Genomic DNA, 6,632 nt, shown 5'->3' on the forward strand with positions numbered 1-6,632 from the left:
TCTTGAAGCCTGAAGTCTATCCACCCTTGTGTATAAGGCTGCAGATTGCTCAGTCCAGATCAGCCACACAAACATACAAAATGCTGAAAAAAGTCTCAAATGTTGGCATGGTATCTCCCTGTGCTGAATTACTTGGGGGGGGGGCAAATGGGAGGAGAATGAAACCAGATTCTAGAAACATTCCATTGTAAATTTAAAGCAAGAAATAGCAGTTTACCCATACAATAAACTGTATGAGAGACGGTGTGTCACATAGTTGCAGTGAATCAGGAATTCTCTGGTTCAGCTCTTGTCTCTGCCACAGATTCATTAGGTGGCCTTTGGTTAGTCATGACCTCAGAACCTCTGCACCCTTTTGCAATTTGTGAATAATCATATGCTGACTTCAGGACAAGTCCTACTCGCTATTGGAGTAACATTAAAAGTACAGTGGTACTGTACCTCGGTTTACAAACTTAATCTGTTCCAGAAGTCCGTTCTTAAATTGAAACTGTTCTTAAACCGAGGTGCACTTTTCCCACTACTGGTGCCCTTCTACTGTCCGGTTTCTGTTCATAGACTGAGGTAAAGTTCTCAAACTGGGACACTGCTTCCAGTTTTGCAGAGTTCATAAACCAAATAGTTCGGAAGCAGGGCTGTTCTTAAACCAAGGTACCACTGTATATATATTGGGCTATCTCTACTGATCTGCCTTGTAGGGTTGTTATAAGGATTCCTGTGATAATGGCTGGTGCTCCGGTCAAGGCTGCTGTCAGTCTGTGGAATGGTGAGATGCACAGAGCCATCAGCTTGATCCCTCCTGAGGGTCTGCGCGGCTGCTGTGGGGTATGCAGGTCACCTTGGTATTTGTACACATATTAGTTCTCAACTCAGAAAAGGGTAAAATCACATCCCCCCCCCCCTGCATGAAATAAAACCTGAACTGGAAAGATAATGGACTCCCATCTTTGCTTTTGCCTTCTGTTTTTGGATTACATGCTACTTCCCAATCACAGCTACACAAAAATCCTCGATACCTGAATTGTGGTTTTTTTATGGTGCAGCAATCACTTGAGAAGTCCAAATCAAAGGGTTAAACCAGAAGTTCCTTCTCTAGAAATTGTGTGTATTTTACTCTAGATTTCTCTTTGCCTACTTGGCTAGAACTGCTTTCTTAATTGTTAGTGTTGTAACCCTATGGATTAATTCACTGGCTAAAAGCATTAATGAATGGCAGTAAGCTTTCTAGTTTAGTCACTTAGTCGTGTCTGACTCTTCATGACCCCATGTACCAGAGCACGTCAGGCACTCCTGTCTTCCACTGCCTCCCACAGTTTGGTCAAACTCATGTTAATAGCTTTGAGAACACTGTCCAACCATCTCGTCCTCTGTCATCCCCTTCTCCTTGTGCCCTCCATCTTTCCCAACATCAGGGTCTTTTCCAGGGAGCCTTCTCTTCTCATGAGGTGGCCAAAGTATTGGAGCCTCAGCTTCACGATCTGTCCCTCCAGTGAGCACTCAGGGCTGATTTCCGTAAGAATGGATAGGTTTGATCTTCTTGCAGTCCATGGGACTCTCAAGAATCTCCTCCAGCACCGTAATTCAAAAGCATCAATTCTTCGGCGATCAGCCTTCTTTATGGTCTAGCTCTCACTTCCATATATTACTACTGGGAAAACCATAGCTTTAACTATACGGACCTTTGTTGGCAAGGTGATGTCTCTGCTTTTAAAGATGCTGTCTAGGTTTGTCATTGCTTTTCTCCCAAGAAGCAGGCGTCTTTTAATTTCGTGACTGCTGTCACCATCTGCAGTGATCATGGAGCCCAAGAAAGTAAAATCTCTCACTGCTTCCATTTCTTCCCCTTCTATTTGCCAGGAGGTGATGGGACCACCTTGCAGTGTCCCACAATGCACTGCTTAGAAAACACAGTATTGTTGCTGAAATAATAAATATTAAAAACTAGAATAGTGCTTCCATGTTTGGCTTCCTAGCTTTGGTTCCACAAGTGCTGTAGACTTACTTTTAAAAGAAAGAGATTGTTGGGAATCTGTGGGTTATGGGTAGGCCCTGGCATCCAGAAAAAAAAGATCTCCACTGAAACCATCAGTTCTTTCCCCATCTCCCTTCACCCCTTCAGTTCCCATCCATCCTGCCCTATGGTGGGTGCCCATATTTCCCAACCAAGTGGTGATCTGAACCCATTCAATGATCCTAGATACTACAGTGGGTCTCATCAGAGGCCAAAGAAGTGAAATAGTTAATCTCTTATGAAGGCTGAGGGCAGTTCAGATGGCTAGCTAAAGCAGAATTGCCTGTGTAGGTCTTCACATTTCTCTAGGAAAATTCTTATTTTCCACCTCACTTCGTACAAGCAAACACTTGTAGGCTGGAGACATTGTGGTCCATGTAGAATGGAATGTTGAGTCCCTGCCATATGTTTGCAGATCTTAACTTTGAAATGTGGGCACAATACCACAAGCTGTCAAGTTGTGTAAAAACTTAAGCAAAGACAAAAACATAGAGTAATATTTACCAGATGAGACTTCTATGTAATCTTGTTGGAATTTTGGGAGTATCCAACTTTCATGGATTTCGAAATAGGCCATGTATCTTTTGTTTTTATCCATTTTCCCTGATGATGAAGGAAAGAAACAAAATATTAATGAAAGTGAAGCATTTTATATGGCCAAAGAATGAACTCACTATGGCCTCAGGAAGTTTCAGATGTATATATATATCTTTCTCCTCTTGGCTCTTATTAAAAAAAGAGGGAGGATGCTACATTCAATTCACATAAAAGCAAAAAAGGCATTTCTATTTATTACAAACCAGCAAATTAGTGTTAAATATTCTTATGATGATGATGAAGCTCCAGTTATCATTGTTAATATCTGATCATGTTGCTAAAAATATAGTGGAATCTATATAATTGGAGTTATCCCAAGGTATAAGGAAATTTAAATGTTTCTAAATTATTATTTTTTTAAAGGAAACCTTCCCTCCCCCCCCCAAAAAAAGACCCTCTCACCTTCCAGGGCATGTGGAATGTTGAGAAATAAACAAATTATAGAGATCTTCTTATCTGGAATGGGGAGCAAAGTCCAGGTTCATATTAAATATCAAAGAGAGGAACTCCTGTCATTGCTGCTAGCTTTTGAGGGAGGATAAGTAGCAATGTATGAGTGAAGAAACTACTATATAAATGAAAAACCACATTGGTTGCTTGGACCACTTTTGTCTCTAGCCCTGCCCACGTTCTCTGGAAGGTGTCCCAGGAGGCTGAAAAAGATTCCCTTTGTCTGGTCTAAGGTGATTCTCAGCCTTAGGTTACCCTTGTGCCATGCCATAGCAGCCAGATATGAACCTCATATATAAGTCCAAGCAATTCTGCAGTTTCAAGACCTTCAGAGCTAGGGGGTTAATCTGGATGCATTTCGGAGTCGACTAGAAGTCAAGATTTTTATTTATATATTTGAAAAATGGATGAGAGCATTTGCTTGACAGAGAATTCTCAAAACGTGACCTTTTGTCTTGGGTGGATATTCTTGAGAGCAACATTCTCTAGGACTGCACATAGAACTTACCACATTCTTCTGAACTATGGAACATATTGGGGAAGAATGTTCTTCCTATATATTCCTTCCCAGATGCCCAACAGTCGAAGGGTCCCACAAATTATTCTCCTGCGAGTATTGGCTGAAGGGATGGCAAAGAATTCTAGCATCAGCATGTGGACTGGCATGGTCATGTTAAGACCCACCAGAGCTGATGATGGTCCCTGAAGCATCCTTCTTATTTTATCCTTTTTTATTTATAAAAATAATCATTTTTTTCTTTTTTCTTTTTAAAAAAAATTATGTCAGAGAGTGGCTGGGCAGGCATGTAAATGGTTACAAATATTTGTTTTATTATTTTCACTTTAAAAATACATTCCTCTTTTCTACAACAAAAGGGTCTCATTCCCTCATAAATGTGTTTAACATCAGGGCATCAGAAGCAAATGTCATTGCGCCCCCACCCCCAGGAGCAAGCCTGACTCAAAAAGGGGAGGGGAATAACAACAACATTCTGGAATTAAACAACATTGTGGAATTAAAATGGCCACAGCTTTATTGATATTTCAGATGTAGCATAGGCCTGTATATCCCTCTCAGCCCCCTGCTGGGGGTCTGATGACAGGGTCAAGTATGGGGGAGATGCGATTATCGCAAAACGCAGGTTTACACAGATGGCCCCTCCCAAGCCACTGGAGGAAGCTCTATGGCCTGCCAGGCAAACGCTTTTGACTTTATGTACAGAGGCTTGCCCTCAAGACCCCTGTTATCACCACCACAAGAGTCACCTCTTCACCAGATGCTAGACTAAGGATTCCACCTAAAGCCTAAACCGCCAACGTTGTGACGATTGCTCTGGGAAAGGCAAAACCTGGCAACCAGGGAAAATTCCTTCCCAGCTCTGAATACAGCAACCATCATTAAAACCATAGCAAAGCCCACAGACCTGTAAGAAAAGTTGTTAAGGCACAATGCAAAGTGTTAAAGAGTGGGCTGGGTGGGTGACGTTCCTGGCTGGAATGTACAGCAGGTAGCAGCGCCAGCCTGTTTATAGGAGCTGGGAGTGGACCAGAGTGAAGACTGCCACTCCAAGGTCTGCTCCCAAGGCCTGCCTCCCCTCCACCCCAGGCCACCGTGGAGAGGCTGAAATTTGAGCTGAGTCTTGTTTGTTTCTCCCTCTTGCTTTCAAACATTAGAAATGCAATGCTAGGGAGAAGAGGAAAAGAAATGGTAATTCTGTGCTTCACAGCTCAAGCAATATACATGGTCTTCTAAAAGGGGTTTGTGAAAGACCATTAAGTACAGGGTCTAAAATAACCTAGCACTCACCTGTCCCCTATCACCTCAGATCAGGGTGGAAGAACTGGTTATCCCTGACTTAGATATGATATAGCTTGAGACATAGGTCGGGTTCACACATGTGCTAACAAGCAAACATGTGGGTTCACAAAAAGAAGATTGCGATGCCTTTTCCTGCCTCTGGTCCTGCTGCTGGTACCCTACACTGAGCTAGGTATTGGTTTGGCTTAGTGTAATGACCAAACTGGGTCATAGAGCAGGGCAATCCCAGTGATAGAAAGGACTTCCTGGAATTCCCTGCCCACACAGATCTGTCAAATGACTTCCTTTCTTGCTTTCTTTCACTGTGAGAAAATATTTCTGTACACAAAAGCTTTTCCCGGTTACTAAATTATTACAGTTGTTCTTGTTGATCTTCATTTTAGCTGTATATTTTTATGGTGTTATATGGTGTGTTTTTATGGTGATTTATAGGGTTTTGTATGTTTTATGAGTGGCTTTGAGAACTTTTTTTCCTGCAGCTAAGCAACAAGTTCATCAAACAAAGCAAGAAATAAATAAATGTGAACTACAGCTGACCTATACCTAGCTTAGGTAAAACTGGATCTGAGCAAACATAAGAACATAAGGAGGACCTGTTGGATCAGGCCAATGGCCCATTTAGCATCATAGTAGCCAGCCAGATTCCATTGAGAAGCCCGAAAAACCTGATAAAGTATGGGAATTATAAGACAGGTAGGACTTGCTACAAAATGTAGCAGTGTGGAGTGTTCCTGTATAGTAGTCCAATCAGTCATTCCCTCTCAGACCCGAATTTCCTTTCTTCCCCAAACATAGTCATCATTCTGTTTCCACTGAGCATGCTGGGCTCATTGGATGTGTGAAGCAGCAGATACAGAATATAAAGGAAATATGCAGGGAAGGATTCAATGTATTTTATTTTTTATTTTATTTACATAAGTATTTCTTTCCAGCCATATCATAATATCAGGGTGGTGCACAACTGTAAAACAATGTGAAATAATAATAATAATGGGGGGGGGAATCAATTTCTGCATTCATGAGTCCATTTAGAGTCATGCTTTCTGAAAAGCAGGGGAGACCCTATGAACCTGAAAAAAATTGAAGTTGCAAATGTGAGAAAAGAAATTAGATCTATTTAATCAATCGTGGAATTAAGGAAAATGCAATGTTGAAATGTGGGAGGAGAGAGAGAGAGAGAGAGAGAGAGAGAGCTCCTTTGCAAATCCTTCAAGGACAGGCCAGATCTTTTCTCTCCCTTTTCAACAGTTGTGGTGCATATTCTTGGCAACGACTCAGAGAAATGAAGTGTTCTTTTTATGGGAATTGTCTTTCACACACAAAAAGTAATTAAGGGAATAAAGGAATATGATGTATAAGAAAATGGGAGCCACAACAATCTCCCAAGTAAGCTGCCATGCCTAATTCTTCATAACACACAAGTTATGGGTGAAGGAAGGAAGAAAGGCACAAGTACGGTCCCTTCAAGAAATTCCCTCTGGTTAACTGCTGTCCAGCCAAGAGAACGTCAAAACATCTAAGTGCATATTGTGTGTCCTAATGACCAATCTGTTTCTCTAGCAGAGGAAAAGGCGATGGGGAGGTTGGTCAGAAAGCACAAAGGGACAGAGAGTTATCTATTTATAACTTTTATAGGGCCCTGTAAGAGGAGAGCTTGGGAACTGGGCGGCTGATTGCATTTTCTCTGATGTGGACTCTATTGAGTGTTGGAAGGCATCCTATTACTGACCACTACAAAGCCCTCTGCGGTTTAGT

This window comes from Podarcis erhardii (assembly GCF_964252035.2).
Source record: "Podarcis erhardii genome assembly, chromosome: 2".
Classification (NCBI taxonomy): Eukaryota; Metazoa; Chordata; class Lepidosauria; order Squamata; family Lacertidae; genus Podarcis; species Podarcis erhardii.